At 40.7% G+C, this 18,742-nt stretch overlaps 1 long non-coding RNA gene across 1 annotated transcript; it reads left to right on the forward strand.

Moving 5' to 3' along the window:
• The first annotated feature begins 1,374 nt into the window (after positions 1-1,374).
• LOC138951097 (uncharacterized) lies at positions 1,375-17,879 on the forward strand. Its single transcript, XR_011450985.1, has 5 exons — positions 1,375-1,412; positions 2,751-2,927; positions 8,322-8,471; positions 11,660-11,748; positions 12,278-17,879. It is a non-coding gene; the product is annotated as an uncharacterized lncRNA (long non-coding RNA).
• The last annotated feature ends 863 nt before the right edge of the window (positions 17,880-18,742 follow it).

An 18,742-nucleotide genomic window follows, 5' to 3' on the forward strand; every position in this document is an offset into this window, starting at 1 on the left:
GTATAAACTCTCCACCTCCCTCGAGCCTTCACTCAAAATATGTTCCTTTTACGTTCTCAACACGTAAAAAAACCAGTGTTCACTGACAAAATGCCAGTAGTATATAGAAAATTATAGTAACACGCTGAACCCGTGTAAATATAGTTAATGCGAATGTTCTGTTTGAAAAGCTCTAGTTCGTACAGGTGTCACACACCCCACGTTGTCACTACTCCAATGAAATCATAGATACGAAAAGACAACGGTGGTCAACGGGGTGCGTACGACATGGTGCACTTAGCTTTATCTCTGCTGCTGCTGCTTAGCCGGTATGCTGGTTAGTCGGTTCGCTGGTTAGCCGGTCCGCTGGTTAGCCGGTTCGCTGGTTAGCCGGTCCGCTGGTTAGCGCAGCTTCAACAGTTCCCGCCAGAGTCAGCCGTGCAGATGTTACAGGAATGTAACGAAGCGAGGCGAACGAAACGAAGCGAAGGCTGCAAACAGAAAGCATCGGTGCACTAAACATGTCAGCTACCCCTCACCCACCACCTTAAAACATGTCATCTTTAAATATCTCATCGAGCACGTGGGCCTGCACAAAACGGACTTTTTACAACAACAAAACAGCCATTTTCCGTCCTTCTCTCCCTATCTGCAAAAACCATATACAGATTAGTATTTTAGCGTCACAGAGAGTAAATTATGCGCTAACCTGGAAAGAACAACAGAGAGTATTTCATTCCACAACACAGACTCATCAACAGCGTTAAATAATGATTTATTACCTCAAAAGCCTATGATTGTACTCTCAATGGAAGCAAAGTCCGCTTCCTCCCTGGACCAGCCTCTGTTCGTCAACAGTGACCAAAAACCTCCAGAACCCCTTGTCGAATCCTTATGCGAAAGCCATCGCCGACGAAGGAAATGTTGACGACTTGTCCTCAGCAAAATATATGGCAGTGGAAGTTCCCCTAGAGTGCCGAATATGATATTCGGTGAAAAACCATCATACTCTAGAAACTGTGTATACGATCCTTCCCCTTCTGCCGCTGGGTGTCAAGTGTCCCGTACTCGTGTCTCTGTCAGACAACCTAGCCAAAATACACGTGACTGACCTTGTCACCAAACCAGTCCAGCTATACACAGTTTTGCCTCCCCAAGCAGGAAAAAGACACGAGAAACTCAATCCCTGAAAATCCCGTGCGCGCTGTCAGCGAAAAAAACCGTCAGCCCTATGACAGCAGAAACCTGCACTGTGAAGCTCGTGCGTTTCAAAACACACTGTCAGCAAACTCTGCTGTGTCCAATATCACGCACAGGCGCTTTCTATCATAACCGACCAAGAACAGGCACTCCACTGAGTGACACTTTCTTGGCCTCTGTCACCCGATCGTGACAGTCAACATCTTCATCTTTCAGCGGTTGAGCCCTGTTAGGTAAGTTGCCACAACCTTCCTGTTTAACAATCTTCTGCTTTGTCTTCACGACTTCTCTCAGTTACAAGTGCAAATTCGGGGCCGTCTATAACGGGTGCACAGTACTTTTTAGACTTCAACTGTCGACGGATGCTGCTGAGAAGGCCCCTCAGCGTGGGGATGGTTCATACTCTTTGCCATCCGGTTTTTTCAAACTCATGAAAAGAGAGCAGAGAATTTTGCATAATTTTTGTGGTTGGATGGTGCTAATGTTTCTTTTGTCCCCGTGTTTCGCCATAAACGTCGATAGGCGACGTATATCGTAAACCGTTTTTCGGAGAGTGTTCTTGTTCTTGTTTGTCTGAACGAATGAGTCTATTGGAGAAAAATCATAAATCATGGATGACTCGCTTTTTTCTTCATCGACTTCGTCATTCGCGTCATCGCCAAACATGTCTTCGAACAGCTCATCACTCAAAAATTCTTTCAGTGTTGACAAATCGGTTTCGTGGCAGTTGCCATTTTGTTGCAAAAGTAGTTCTTCATGAATATGTAATTACTAATTTACATAGCATGACCTTCCGGTTGACCTCATTTACATGATATACACACGTGTGATTTGAACGATTTTTATCTCACGGGTATCTCTCTCACGTATGTAGGATAAAAGAATTGTAAGCATTCACTCTCAAAGATCCAATCAATGTTGATAATTACCGCGGCGACTCATGGTCAATTTGCAACTTATCTCTGTAATCGCAAAATCCACAACGAAAAGTCATAAACCCTTAAAAGAAAAGAAATATGCTCAACACTTACTGAATTCACAGGTATGATGGCAGCTCTGTACATTTTCAGACTGGAAGAAAAGCGTCAACAAGCTACGTTTGACGTCACATACAAGTTTAACGTGTTATCTCGTGCTACTGTGACGATGCTTTGTGGCCCGGAGTTGGATTCTAAAAATTCGTCTCCCTGTGGGTTATTGTGCATTTTGTTGCACAACCAAAATGATGACAAAAACGATGTTTGGTAGCTTGTTGTCAGACCAGCACTTTGTTGTTGGTCCTCGGGGAGCATATCGCCTTTTGTCTCATATTTATTAACCGCGGCCTTCGGCCTTGGTCGATAAAGATGAAACAAAAGACGATATGGTCCCTTTGGACCAACAAAAAAGCAGGTCTGTCAACAAGCCACCAAACATCTTATAATGTTCAATTGTCAGATTATTGCCGGCTGTATGAGCCAGTATAAGCTACGCTTACTGGTTCAAGTCATGTACTGGTAATGGTTTTTTGTTTTAGAGGCTTTTCCCTTCAATCTTCATAAATTAATGTTTAACAATCTTGTTTTCTTCAGCAACCAGCAGTTCCTCTTCATGGAGCCGAAGGCCAAACCAGTTACCGACCAGTTGGCAGAATGAAAAAGGACATCGATATGGACTTTGTATGTGACCTGCTTTTTCAGCTGCACATGCCTTTGCAGCTCTGTGTGAAGTTAGTCGACCAACTCTCCACAAACGCCTAAGAGATGAAGGTATCTTTTTTTCATCATTATCAATGCGTGTGTGATTGATCATGCGTTTGCTCCCCCATTATTAATATTATTATGTTTATTTATTTTTGTCATTTGTCCGATTGTTTTAGTACTTTTGTTTCAAACAGGACACACCCGAAAAAGAAACAAACAAACTAAATAGCAATCAAAAACGTCAGCACTTTTACTTTGATTGGCACACAAACTGCATGATTTCCTGACAGAGCCTTTTGCTTGACAGGTTGAACTAAACAGTTTGCCAGTTTCTCAGTGTCAGCCATAAATAGTTAACCTTATTAAAAGACCGTGAATTTCCTGCTGTACCGACACCATCTACAAGTTAGTGATGAAACTTTACTTTCCGTGATTGTGGAGGTTTCAGTGGCGACATTCAAAGCAAATTAAAGCAGACGCGAGACTTAGTCAGTTGGAGTTGTCTTCCATACTCCTTACTTTAGTGTGCTGTAGACGGGTGTACACAAACGGCTCATACCGCAAACGGTTCGGAAAACGCAAGATCTGCACTGAACAACTTCAGTGCACCTTTACGCTAGCGAACTCGGTCGCTTTTTGAAGATTTATATCAGGAAAGGAAAATTATCAAATAACGTGCTGTCCGAAGGAATGGAGTTCTTGATAGGACATTTGACCACCATGTGGTTATGTGAATCGGACACTTGAGCCTTTTAATCGGTCTATGTCCGATGCCTAACGACTTCCCTGTATTTACACATTAACATGCTTCCATTTGAAACTTCAAGGTCATCGTGGATTGGCGCCCGACGAAAGCTAATTGAAGCCCGACGGAGCGAAGCGACAGAGGGGTTCAATTAGACTTTGGGAGGGTTAATGTTATTGTAATTAAATCTGACGACGATCTATTTCCTACTTGTAAAATGACGCTCAAAGCTAACCGAGACTAGTAGAGGTTGTATCAATGCGCCTCGCCAGCAGGTTGTTAATGGCTTTTTTAATGAATGTACAACGACAAGTAATGACCAGTAAATTTTAATGAGTTGGGGCATTCTGACCAATTACAGGATCTGTTTCATTAAGGGGAGACCGGGCAGGCAAAAATAGTTATTTTTGGTCTCATACACCTTTTTGGGGTTGTTGCATTTTTCACACCTTTGAATATCCTGGAATGCATTCAATAATCTGCTTTTGTCATTTTAGACATGTATTCATGTAAATAAAACCATTTTCAAACCGATGTTTTGTTGTTTTTGTCTGTGTTTTATCAAAAAAATTGAAAAAATGGTCTACTTTGGATACTCCGTGCTGGTAAATGTGCGCACATGACATGGCCCTTTGCTGTTCAAACTGTGTGGAAATTTCCGTTCTTCAAGATGACGTCATCACCGTTGGGGAATTTCCGTTGACATAGGCACAAAGAGAGAGAATCCGTTCCAACCGAAACCCCGGAATTAATATATGCAAATATATGTAGGTCAAAGGCATTTGGCGCAAGCGCAGTAGACAACTTATCAGTCCCCCGGTGTCAACAAATCCATGACTTTTTCACCGATTCAGCAGCATTTTTCAAAGTTTTGAGCTGCGGAGAACAACCCTAATATTGAAAATGTTCGGCATAGTGGCAAGAAATATCAGAGAAAGATGAACCAGCAGCAGCGAACAGTAGAAGGAAGTAACAACACTCCGAAATGAACCAACATGATCGTATTGAAGAATCAACATGATCGTATTGAAGCAGACAACATTCTAAGATTCTTGACTCGACGAGGTGGGTTTTGCTTCTTTCTCTTTTCGATCTTGTTTGTTTGACAACGTGATTTATTGCACATTGTTATGTTGTTGTTGTTGTAAGAATGTGTTAGGGTTTGCAGGTAAATGATAAACAGTTTGTGTCTGAAGTATTTTGCGGGTTTCTTGATCCAATTTACTGACCATGCCGCTGCCGCACCCCCCCCCCCTCCCTCCCTCGATCATCTCTGTGATATCATCTTCACAACCCCTATTTTATTGTTCTTCGCTGGCCAGTCCTTGAGAGCTTACTATGGTGTAACACGTCATCATTATTCTTTGTCTGGGGTCAAACTGAGAAGCAGCATCTGAGCGATGTACGACTGACACAGTTTCTGTTTCTAGTCATTGACCGTAGGAAAATAAATACCCTACTAGAGAGCGTTCTCTAATTCTAAAGGATTGGTTTACACCAGCATGGCTGACCAACCTATCATTGACAGCAATATTGTTGTCAAATCTTTTCCATTAACTAAGGAATAAAAAAATAGATCCAATTTACTTCACCAAAGAAAAAGAAGAGTTAAACTAAAGGACTGGGGTTACTCATGAATCAAAAGCATAAAGATCACCTGCAAACAGTGCTAGGTTTAGGAAATCTGAAAATGTATACACACACACACACAGAACACACACACACACACGCACAAAACAGACAACAGACAAGAAACAACAAATACATAGCAAGTGTGATGAAATAAATTAATTTTAAAAGAAAAATATGAAAAGAAAGAAAGAAAGAAAGAAAATAATTCAGCTAGTTTCTGTGTGTATGTGATTGTGTGGTTACTCAAATCCCATAGTAAACTTGACATGTAAATTTTGTGATAGGGGCCAGTATGTATATATGGGATAACCTTCAGTGAGGTTTAGTGTGTGACAGGGTGAGAATACTTTGATTTCTTTTGCTTTTTCGTGGCTGCTTTTATTTTCAAATATTTATCATTATATATATTAAAACATACACTTTTTTGTCATTAAGTTGTGTGTGTTTGGGTATTAATAAGTAGTGCAAATCCACATGTAATGAGTATGAGTCACTGTTAAATTAATGAATGTCTTTTGTGTGTGTGTGTATGTGTGTGTGTGTGTGTGTGTGTGTTCATCAACCGACATATGTGGGTACGAGCCGCTGAGGTGGTTGTAAGAAAACCCGCCTGGTTCAGTGGTTGGGGGCCGATTGGGATTTCTGATTTACCGGCCTAGCCAAAAAGTTGAGGTACACCCCATGTGACATGGTCATTTGCAAAATAAAGTACAAGCACTTGTTGACGTTTATATTGAGTCTTAAAATTTGCAGCTAATTACAAACACAAACCATGGACAGTTGTATCAAATATGAAATCAGTGTTTGTGTATTTATTAGGTTGGAGCAAGGGGAGAGTCAGTCCTCCTGTGGTGGCAGCGAGGAGAAACATTGACCTGATGGGAAAGTTTGCTAAACCGGAACTACCCTCTTCCACAGCAGAAACATCAGCTTTGCCATCTTCTGACCAACCATAAGAAGATACAAATACTTTGCCATCTTCTCCTGACCCATCACAAGCAGATATGGATACTGGTACTGTGCAAGTCACTCAGCTGACATGTGTTGGGTTATTGTCAACATTGATCAGCTCAATCTATTGCTGCAAGGTGTATCCTGTACTGAATGCTTGTCTGATAGCAGTCCGATTATGAAAGAAGGTGATGCATCAGCTCAATCTATTGCACAGGCCCTGCATCTAGAGTGCAGTAAGTAAAAAAAAAGTAGTAAATTTTAAGGGGCTTATTGTCCGTCAGGTCTCAATTGCCTATATTGGACATGAATTGGTTTATACGATTCGAGTTTTACGCCCTCACGGCTTTTTGATGTTTGCGTGTTTAGGTGGTATCAGCCATCTGCACTTATGGTAGAATGACCAAGATCTTTAACGTGCCATTGTGGTGACACGGGGGTGGGAGATGGATACCGTCTCTGGGTCTGCACATAAAGTTGACCCGTGTCCGTCCCGGCCCGGATTCGAACCAGCGACCTCTCGATCACAAGTCCAGTGCTCTACCACCTGAGCTACCCGGGCCCTCCTAGAGTGCATGTGAGCAGAGACATCTATATCTCTGATATGAGTGTCCATTCAAGTCTGCAGTTGTTTACTCTTCCCCTGGTGTTTGCAATTCTTCGGGTGGTAACGTTGCATTTAAAATAATCGGCTTATGACCATGTTGGTACATGAACTTGGAAAGGGACATTCAGCTTTACAGAAAATTACTGCAGTGTAAGGATTGAGCACAGGAATACTGTAATTAAAATGTTGCAACTTTTGAATGGCTTGATAGCTAAATTGTTCCATTTGTGTATACATGTAATGTTGATGATGATTTGTGAAGCATCATTCCATGTGCAATGGAATAAGAAATCAGCGCATCCGTTGGGTTTTTATGAGTCTGACAGTTTGGTTCTGATCCATATTTTCATATCAGCACAAACACAGATTATTGACTTTTTTAATGTTTTCAATTTCATATGATTTTTTTAAAAATAAAAAAAATCAGATAATTTGATTATTAAATCATTTCCCCTTCATAGTTAAAGTGTTATTCTGATTAAAAAAAACACCCCATTAATTCAAGCTTTACTGTGGTACTAGTTTACTGAGGTACTGGTGGGACTTTTTTTACATGCTGTTTTCTCTACCTGTAATTTGAGACATAATGTGGTAATTAAAATGTTGCAACTTTTGACTGGCTAGATGGATTTGTTCCAATATTGTATATGTTGTTTATGATTTGTGAAGCACCATTTCTGTGTATGGAATAAGAGTTCAGTGGATCCCTTGTGTTTTTATGAGTGACAGTTTTGTTTCGATTCATATCTGCACTAACATAGATGAGTTTTCAAATGATGTTAAAAAAAAGTCTGGATAATTTGATTGTCAAATCATTTCCCCATCATAGTAAAGTGGTTATTCTTTTAAAAATATATCAATTCAGGCTGCACTGTGCTACTAGTTTATTGAGGTACTGGTTGGAATCTTTCAAATGCTGTTTTCTCTGAATGTAATTTTCAGACAAAAATCTGTAATTAAAATGTTGCAACTTTTGAATGGCTTGATGGATTTGTTTTATTTTTGTTTATGTTGTTTATGATTTGTAAAGCGTCAGTTTTGTGTATGGAATAAGAGTTCAGTGCATTGGTTGGGTTTTTATGAGTCTGACAGTTAGGATCTCATGTATATTTTCTTATCAGAACTGGACCGGTAACTGAAAATGCTAAATTAAAATAATATATTGCTTAGAAATGCTTTTCGATACACAGAATTATTAAACACACACATATCGCTGCAAAGAAGAAAAATTGGATCAAAACATGCACTGGTTCACAAACTGCAACATTTTAAAAATAAGCACATTTTATGATGTTTTTCTCAGTTTTTGGTGAATAAAACCCCAAAAATTTGCTTTTCACTCAAAATTTAAAATGGTTTCCCTTAATTAAGTTATTCTGCTTGCAAAAATCAAACAAGCAGCAAACTGTTTCAAAAAAAAAAAAGTGTTTGCCTACCCTCTCTCCCCTTAAAACGCCAACTTGATTGAAGTACAATATTAATTAAACTTTAATCCAATAATAATTTTACCTTTGTTTATTTGCAGGGATTGACACCTCGTGCAACAGATTCACGGACATTTCTGAGGAGGACTTGGAACGCCATGTCAGGGAGATCAAGGGTCATCATTCCAATCTTGGCCTTGTCTACCTGACGGGCCATCTCCGCTCTAGGCGTTTTCGTCCAACAACAAAAGGTAATTGACATGCTGCTCAGAGTGGATCCTGTGGGAGTCGCAGAGAGATTGAAAGTTGCGATTGCTCGCAGGGTCTACTCTGTGCCATGTGCAAATTTCTTGTGGCACCTGGATGGCCATCACAAGCTCATAAAATGGAAACTGGTAGTCCATGCCTGTGTTGATGGGTTTTCAAGGACAATTATATATTTGTACTGTGCTCATAACAACAGGTCAGATACTGTAGAGAAGCTATTTTGCGAGTCCACTCAACACTTTGGCTGGCCCTTCCATGTGAGAATTGATTACGTTGGTGAGAATGTGAAGGTGTGGGCTGCAATGGAGAACCACAGGCAGCAGCAAAGGTCGTCGTGATATAACCTTCGTGGTTGAAAACGACATTAAACACCAAATAAAGAAAGAAAGCAGGAAAGGTCTGTTATTGTTGGCTCTTCTGTGCACAACTCTAGGGTTGAACGTATGCACTTGGATGTGAAAATCCAAGTGGTGGAAACCTTCAAGTCTGTGTTCCTGGACATGGAGGGAAAAAAGCATCTTGTGCAGAGACAATGACGTTGACCTGTTTTGTCTTCATTATGTCTTCTTGCCAAAGATCAACAAAGCATTGCAGGAGTTCCGTGCAGCTCCCATGGGGTCGCCTTCACGCGGCGGGAGTGTTTTTACCAAGCTACCCCACCCCTTTACTTCTCTTCTTTTGTCTTATTTCTGCCTTTCCAGTCCTTTCACCTATATTTCCTTCCAAGAAAACTCTCCCTACTATTCCCTGCAGTTTTCCAATTCTTTTCTTGTTGTCTTATTTCTACCTGACTGGATCCATCACCTTTATTTCACTTACCAAAAGTCTTCTTTTCCACATCCTTTTTCTCTGCACCCCGCATGTCGTAAGAGGCGACTAACGGATTCTGTTTCTCCTTTTACCCTTGTTAAGTGGTTCTTGTATAGAATATAGTCAATGTTTGTAAAGATTTTAGTCAAGCAGTATGTAAGAAATGTTTAGTCCTTTGTACTGGAAACTTGCATTCTCCCAGTGAGGTCATATATTGTACTATGTTGCAAGCCCCTGGAGCAATTTTTTGATTTGTGCTTTTATGAACAAGAAACACTTAACAAGTGGCTCTATCCCATCTCCCCCCTTTCCCCTATCCCATCTCCCCCCTTTCCCCCGTCGCGATATAACCTTCGTGGTTGAAAACGACGTTAAACACCAAATAAAGAAAGAAAGTTCCGTGCAGGTTACAACAACCATTTTTTTGCGCACAGAACACAATCAAATTCCTCTGTTCTATGCCAACGAAGATGTTATTGCCCAGCAAATTCCGTAAATTCATCTAATGTCGGTTCGCGAATGTACTCTTTTTATGCACATTGAAATTTCTATAATTCCATAGCCGTGGTAACCGGCACGGTTGGCCTAGTGGTAAGGCGTCCGCCCCGTGATCGGGAGGTCATGGGTTTGAACCCCGGCCGGGTCATACCTAAGACTTTAAAATTGGCAACCTAGTGGCTGCTCCGTCTGGCGTCTGGCATTATGGGGTTAGTGCTAGGACTGGTTGGTCCGGTGTCAGAATAATGTGACTGGGTGAGACATGAAGCCTGTGCTGCGATTTCTGTCTTGTGTGTGGCGCACGTTATATATGTCAAAGCAGCACCACCCTGATATGGCCCTTCATGGTCGGCTGGGCGTTAAGCAAACAAACAAACAAACAAATAGCCGTGGTATTCTCATTTCTTCTGACAAAGTACACACGTTAGTAAAGTATTGTATCAATCAATTTTCAATAGCGGCGTCAGCGAATTACAAACAATTACTCAGTTACCTATTAGCCTGACACAGTTCAATTATGGTAAAGTACAGCAGTCCCTCTCATGAACGAACACCCTTGGGCCATAGCAAAACTGTCCGTACATTGCAGGTGGCCGGTCACGGGAGGGGTGACCACGCCACCCCCTCCCCCATACACTCACACAGAGATACACAAACAACAGGATTGAGTCTATGCTAACCACTTCTTGTGGCTACTAAACAATAACAACAAACTCCTAACGCCTGATGGGTACACGTGCACTCAATTTATCAGTGACAGTCATCACGCCTTTGCGGCTGTGACCTTTGTACCAAGAGCTGGACTGCTCTGTTATCGATTTTCTTGTGGTGAAAATGTGACGATGGTCTGTCCGTACATTGGAGGTATGACCTGCTGTTGGGACCGAAAATGAGTGTTCGCGTCCACATTTTGCAGGTGACCGTTTAGGGGGGGGGGGGGGGGGAGGCAATTATAGAAGGAAAACACTCCGTGCCGAGTTAATGTGTCCGTACATGTCAGGTGGCCGCTCACGCCGGGGGGGCGTACATTGCAGGGACTGCTGTAAAACACTATATTTTGATGAATAATACAAATTGTATGCAGCACCATAATAGTGGGAGTTTATTAAAAAGAATAAGTTAAAAACGTCATTTAGTTGTAAAGTACAGGAAAGTTACATAATGGATCAAGGTTGGTTTACAATGAATAAAACCAGGAGGATTGTAAGAGGAGATTTGATTTGTAATTTAATTTTTAATGGAAAAGGGTCTCTAATAAAATGGGGAGGAATGTAAGAGACATGTAAGATTTGGGTTGGAATATAATCATTCACCCCCCGCGGGTTAGGGGGAATCCCATATTGGTTGGGACGAGAAAGAATTTACCCGATGCTAACCAGCATGTCGTAAGAGGCGACTAACAGGTTCTGTTTCTCCTTTTACCCTTGTTAAGTGTTTCTTGTATAGAATATAGTCAATGTTTGTAAAGATTTTAGTCAAGCAGTATGTAAGAAATCTTACGTCCTTTGTACTGGAAACTTGCATTCTCCCAGTAAGGTCATATATTGTGCTACGTTGCAAGCCCCTGGAGCAATTTTTTGATTAGTGCTTTTGTGAACAAGAAACAATTAACTAGTAGCTCTATCCCATCTCCCCCCTTTCCCCGTCGCGATATAACCTTGAATGGTTGAAAACGACGTTAAACACCAAATAAAGAAAGAAAGAAAGATATAATCATTCGTAATTAAAAGGGGTCCTTGATGAAAAGGGGAGGAAGGTTAGAGACACTGATCAAGACAACTAAGAGGGTTGGGTATACCAAGACAGTAGCAGACTAGATGTAAGTTATATAGGGTATGAATGACACAATGGTAATGATGTGCAGATTCTCGACTGACAAAAGAGCGCAGTTGATTTAGACCATGCCAGAGACGCAGACGTATTGCCTGCATCAGTGCATGGGAGCACTTGCACGTGAGTAAACTCGGCAGAACATTGTCGCCAGTAACTAAGTTTGCTGTCTCCAGTAGAGAATTGGCGCTAGAGTCACACTCCTTGCAGACGTAGCGCAGTGTAAAATTATATGTTGTAACATGACTCGTGTTGTAGTTTATGAGGCCGATGTCTTAACACTATGCCACTGCGCCCGTCCTTGTAGAAATGAATACATAAACTTCCCCCACATTCAAACAGAAAGAAAATCTTGGTAGATTGGCATACCTTTGCCTGAACTAGTAAAATCTCTGATGTCGAAGGCACTCACACACACACATGGTTAGCTGGTGTAACAATCTTTATTTACTCCTGTGACATGTTAACTTTCTCACTATTCTTCATATATTTTAGTGTTTTCATGTTTATGGTTGTTATCGTGTTATTTGGTTGTTTTAAGAGCAGATGAACCACACTTCTCCATCCATTGTTTAATTGTATGGACTACAGATTGTCTTATAGTTATATATCTACATGACTTTTTTTTTCTCTCTTTTTTTCTTCTGTTCAGCGGACATACGACTTTGAGCAGAGCAAAGCGGTAAAATAAACAACTCTTCTTGCTGCTGGAGAAAGTTCCACAGGAGCAGATGGACCCGATGCATCTAATTCAGTAATTGGTCGCCGAAGAAACATGGTGGAGCCAGACTTTTTGCTATTGCTAGATTAAGTTGTCTTTTTACTGGCGAGCGTGGAAACTGTGGAAGGCACCGGTCACCTGATGGATCTGTAGAACTAGAAGGTGTGATCAGTTATAAGTGACTTTGAATGTTATTGGTAAAGCAGAGCCAGTGCTATTTTCCCTAAGTTACTGCAGCAAGATCTTGTGAGTCAGAGTGTGACATGACATAGTTAAAGCTCTTTAGGCTTTGAATGTTACCTAGAGGGTGTGCTGTTACCCATTATTCATGGAATTCATGCAAGGTTTATGAGTATTGGACACTTTTGTGAATTTAACCAACATATTTTGATGTACGACAGGGATGGCCAAATCTCAAAATGTTCACCTGCCAGCCGGGCGAGTAACTTCAAGAAAGTCACTAGCCAGCCAGAAATTTTGCTGGCCTGGTACATACCACAAAACAAATTATGTGTGTTAGACTTCTTTACACAATTAAAATGGCGTCGACACACACAGGATCCTCATTTTTGTTTGACAAGAACATGGCGATGATTTTGCAGACCACAGAAGTTCCTGCATCTGCAGTGCTTTTATGGCTTTAAAACTCAATAGTATAGCCGATTGATCAACAAACAAGAAAGTTAATTCTTGGAAATTGTCCGCTGGAAGTACTCAATAATTGTGCAACTTTTTGATCATTCTGATTCATTACATCATCCAAAACGTTTGGAATGAAGAAAATGGATGAAATACAAGAATTACAAGTTCCGACATTATTTAAAAAGTTTTTTGTGTGTTAAATGCAGCTGAAGAGGGTCGAACCCGTGACCAACAATGTAAGGAAAAGCAATCCGGCACTTTACCAACTGAGCTAATAGTCTATCTCGTGGTTAGCGAGGGAGATTTAGGGTAAGGGTATCTAATTCCGACCGATTGAGATTATTGTTTTATTCTCAAGGCTCTAAATCGTAAAATTTAGCAAATATGTCTTGTCTGGTAAGACCAGCGTTTTCCGTACGCAAGTCTTGTTTTAGATAGGTGCCCGTGTTGTTTCTTTCCGTTATTTTTTTTATGGTCTTAACAGTTAAACATGTATTACGTTATCATTAAGATTCATGCTTTGTTAGCACTAACAGTTGTTTTAATCAGTCTGGTTTTCTCTTGTTTTCATCTTATGAACATTCTAAATGTTAGACTAACTTATTGTCTTGTACAGAATAACAACTGTGTGAATGGTGCTATACTGAATGAAAGAGTGTGACATGAAGTTCTTGTCATATGTAAAGAGTGTGAATGACGTTTTAGTTTAGATGTCAAGCGCTTAGAGCAAGCCTTTTTAACGAAAGTTTTTGATTTAGCGCTATATAAATGTTCTTCTTCTTCTTATTATTATTATTAAAGAAGCGTTTGTCGGTAGACTAAACATTGGAGGTAGGTGTGGGAACCTAAATCCGACTGGGGGGTATCTAATTCCGACCGAAATCTACTCGGAACTAAATGACAGTAAAGCAATGTTTCTCTGCGGCTTGTTTTGATCGTGTAGTTGGAGTATTGATCGTCCAGGATGAGGTGTTTGTGAATATCAAATCTCTTCTGTCCTTTTTCTGTCATCCCAACAAATATTGCTTGTTCCTAGATCTATCTATACAATGGATCAAGGTCATATGTGATAAAGGCTAAATACGATTCTGTCAATTTTCTCAATCTGATACCTTCCCGTGTTCATACGATTTTTCAAGAGTCATACACGTAAACAATCAATGATTTGAATGGGATTTTGTACAGCGTTTTGCATTCTCTGCGAGGTGGTCGGATTTAGATACCCACTCAAAAACTGGGTTCTAAATCCGACCGATAAGATTTTCTCTTATTCGATTAAAAGGTGCCAGAAGACTTAGTCCGAACTATTAAAACACACTTCCAAAAACACATAGTAACATCCATTTCAATCAAACAGAACTCTGCTCGTCAAGTTTTACGACCTTTTTGTAAGAAATGTATGACGTACTTTTTCGCTACGAAGTTGCAGTTTCGCTCTGCGGGGGATCTGGCGAAGCAGACGACACAAGGCAAATTTTCGCGCCGGAGCCGATGACGCAATTAACTCTCGTGACAAAACGATTGGTCCGTAAAGTCGCGTCATCAACCTGTTCATGACTGGCCCGAGTATGAATGGCATTCCTTCTGTTGTGGTGACGTGCACACATCATCTTTGATGTGACTGGGAAAATCGGTCGGATTTAGGTACCTCAAAAATCGGTCGGAATTAGATACCTTTACCCTAAATATTACACTAGAGTTCTCGAGCATGGGAATCAGTATTGACCCAACTCCAGTTTTCAACTCTTTCTGTTGGTATTTGTGTACTCTATATTTTCGTTATCTAACTGTTAGAGGCAAGTGAATAACTGACCCTTTGCTTCCGATCACTTCATATAAGTATGGAAAGCAGTATCAACAGGCGTTAATTTCAAGCGTGACCGACTTGTTGTCTGGCTCCGAAATGCATTGACCAATGGCCGAATGGCGCTGACGTCATTGCATGTAAGGATTTTCCTACCCTGATTGCAACATTTTTGATGACATACTATGGATTATATTTGGGAGGACAACTTTCTATTTGACATTTTTCAACTATTTTGTATTTTCTGAACTCTTTGTTCTTGTATCTTGTTCATTTTAGTTCAGTCCAAAGTTTTGAGTCGTGTACTGAAAATCTAATATAATATTATAGGAAAATATATGTATTCAACAAATTGACTAATTGTTGTAAATTTGCCTTGTGTGACTCGTTTATTTGTGACATTGTCTTATTGATTCATTTTTTTGGATTTCGGGATTTTTTCAGAAACGATGGAGATTACAAGAGGCTTGAAACAACAAAGATCATTTGAACAGGAAGTGGGATGTATTATAACTGACATTGGTTGTGTCCCAATATACAATTAATAATAATGCAAACTTTGATAGCGCTATTCTAGAAAAATGTCTACTCTTAGCGCTTTACAATACATACATCGACCAAGCATACTATACACGCACAGGCAAAGAAACCGACCAAACATAACCAACAAACTATACATGCACAGGCAAAGAAAACGACCAAACATACAATACACACACAGGCAAAGATAACGACCAAACATAAACAAACATACTATGACCAATCATAACCAACATACTATACGCGCGCAGGCAAAGAGAACAATCAGCACATGTAATAATTACTGACAACTAATGATGCAGGCATACAATGACAATCCAATACACAGCCTAGGCACAAGAACCACATAAGGCTACTGTATAAAAACGTGTCAACAATACTATTTACACACACACAAACAGTGCTGACACAAAGCGCAGAAAATATATATACACGTTATTTTAGGCACTAGGTAGGGGGTGAGGTGGGGCGGGATGGGGTGGGTGGGGAGATGCTGGAGGGAAAATCACTTGCGCTGAAAGAGGTGTGTTTTGAGATTTGTCTTGAATGTAGTGAGAGAATCTGTGTGTCTGAGAGGCAGAGGTAATCTATTCCAGGTCACAGGGGCTTGATAGGCGAAGGACCTCTCGCCACATGTCTTTGTTTGCACTGTGGGGAGTCGGAAGAGTCGAGTGTCGGCGGCGGAGCGAAGCTGACGAGAGGGGGTGTAGAGATTGAGGAGTTCTGAGAAGTATTCTGGGGCAGAACCAGAAACGACGGCAAAAGAAAGAGAGGAGAGTTTGTATTCGATCCTTTTAGTGATAGGCAGCCAGTGTAGAGAATGAAGAAGGGGTGTGGCGTGTTCATACTTGGAAGATTTGAAGACCAGGCGGGCAGCGTTATTTTGGATCCTTTGAAGTCTATCTAAAAGGTACTTAGGGAGACCGGCCAGAAGAGAATTGCAATAATCTATCTTTGAGAGGACTAAAGAACACACTAACGTTTTGGTTGCATCAGTGGTGAGGTAGTGACGGACTGAACTAATCTTGCGCAGCTCTAGATAGGCGGATTTGCAGATGTTAGAGATGTGTTTTTGGAAAGAGAGAGTTGGATCGAGAGTGACGCCAAGGCTGCGGACAATTGTGGTTTGTCGTGGGCCAAAGAAAAGAGCATGTGTATTTTTTTTTAGGTATGCGTCGCTCTTTTCTTCAGCCAACGATACAATCGCACTTGCATATTGGGATACTGTTATTGATGTATTGCAGTAACAATACAATACACTACCTGATCAAATGACCTTTGTTTCTTCAAGCCTCTTGTTATCTCCACTATTTTTGATAAAAGTCCCAAAATCAACTTTGATTGACAATTACAATGCTGTCACACACAAAAAAACAACAACAGATGCCTCGAAAATCAAACCAATGACATTCTCATCTTCATGCAATTATGAATCTGCTGAGCCCAAGAAATTTCACTGGTTTGATAATTACGACGTAGTAATTAGTTAATTTGTTTAAAAAATACAGGCCTTTCGAGCTCAACAACCTGATTGACTGCCAGACTGCAAAATGCTGCCTTACCACTTAGTGATTTTTCTGGCAAACCACCAACCCCCCCCCCTCCCTCCATTGCATGGGTTCTTGGAATAAATTCCTAAGGCCGTAAGGGCTCTGATAATACCCCGGGGGAAGCTGGGCTGCTAGTATCTTATAAAACAGGGCCTTAAAAATGTTCTGTTGTGGGTCTTTAAATGTAGGGAGTCTTCTATGGGGTAAGGTGGTTCAGGGTGTATGAGGTGAGGCGGTGCAAAGATTTACATTTTGTCAAGGTTGTAAATGTTTGATGACAGTTATTTCTCATTGATTTTTATCGTTTGATAAGTAATGACTTAATGTTCCTCCCGCAGTGCCCGCAGTGGGGCACTGCGGTTATGAAATTAAAAGCCCCTCCTGTTTTTGGAACCGCAGGAGCTTTCTAGTTTGCTGTTAGGTAGATTTTTGGTTCCTCTTTCCTGTCATGCTCTCTTTTTCTTCATGAATTCTTTTCTTTTTTCTGCCTTCTTGCTCATTCACCTGTATTTTTTCCAAAAATCTCTTCTCTTGCCGCTTGTCTCGCGATTCATGTATAGTTTAATCTGTTAGTGTTCTGATGTAAGTCCAGCAGTAGATAGGTTAAGCCTATTTTAACATACTGGAAACTGGTAATCTTCCAGTAGGTATTAATTTAGTTTTACTAAAGCCTGCTGGGACACAAGTAATGGGTTAGTGCATTTGTAAACAGGAATCGCTTGACAAGTGGCCCCCTTCATCCCCCCCTTCCTCGTCCTGATATGGCTCTGCGTAGTCGGCTGGACGTTAAGCAACAAATAAACAAACAAACAAACAATCATGCTTAATATTGGCCATTCCATTTTGAAGCCTGAGGTTCACAGCCATACCTCATGATCAAATGTCTTCATTTCTATACTATTTTCTGTTTTTGGAAAGTTAGTTTGGGTTAATATTATTTTTGATCAATTGTACACTTGAGCTTTGTCGTAATTAATAAAATGTTGTGGACTGCCAATTATTTTGTTTGTATTGTGTAAGTTACAGACTGTGTACTCTAAATGTACAATAATCGTGTGGTGTGCGTAAAATGATTGTGGTCTGCGTAAGCATGGGAAAAGTGATTGTGTCTTTCGCGTGAGTATGCGTATTAAAGCAATGTTGTTGTCTATGTGAGATTGCGAAAGAGTGCGTAAAGTAGTCGTGTTGTCTTCGTGGGAGTGCGTAGCGAGTGAATCTGTCGCAGGTACGCAGAATTTGGCGACTGCAAGACACGCTGCATATAATTTTGCTAGCTGGGCAGGGCTCCATCATGAGTAAACACGATACAATTTGAGGCTGACGATGTGGGCTTCTACGTGTAGCCCTTGACATCTTTCAGGTACGATAACTAAAATTATTCCATCGTAGTGGGTGCTGTGGTGAAAGCATAAATTGTGCATGTGAAAAAAATCAGTTTTTTTCTCTTGGTGAAACAATAAGTCGAGTTAGTTACAGGCATATGTAAGTCTACAGTTTTTATTTAATTTGTGTTCGCTTTCGCGGAACTTAATTGGGATTTCCTTGATCATACCACTAGTTGTAACTATATATATACACAATAGGAGTATAACGTAAACTACCTTGTATACGTCCCCCCATGCACCCAATTTGCCCAAAAGCTTGGGGTGGGCGTATACTAGGTACTATATTAGTATATACTCTTTGCAAAAGTGGTTCCTACAATGACGATATTTTGGTCACTTCGCATAGAAGTGTTCAACTGATGCGTTATTGCACAAAACTTTCCTCTGTCTCTCTTCCAATCTCTCTCTGTATGTCTGTCTGTCTCTCACATACGCATGCACACACACGCAAACACATACACACACTAGATCTGGA

Source organism: Littorina saxatilis, linkage group LG16, assembly GCF_037325665.1.
Source record: "Littorina saxatilis isolate snail1 linkage group LG16, US_GU_Lsax_2.0, whole genome shotgun sequence".
In the NCBI taxonomy this organism is placed as follows: Eukaryota; Metazoa; Mollusca; class Gastropoda; order Littorinimorpha; family Littorinidae; genus Littorina; species Littorina saxatilis.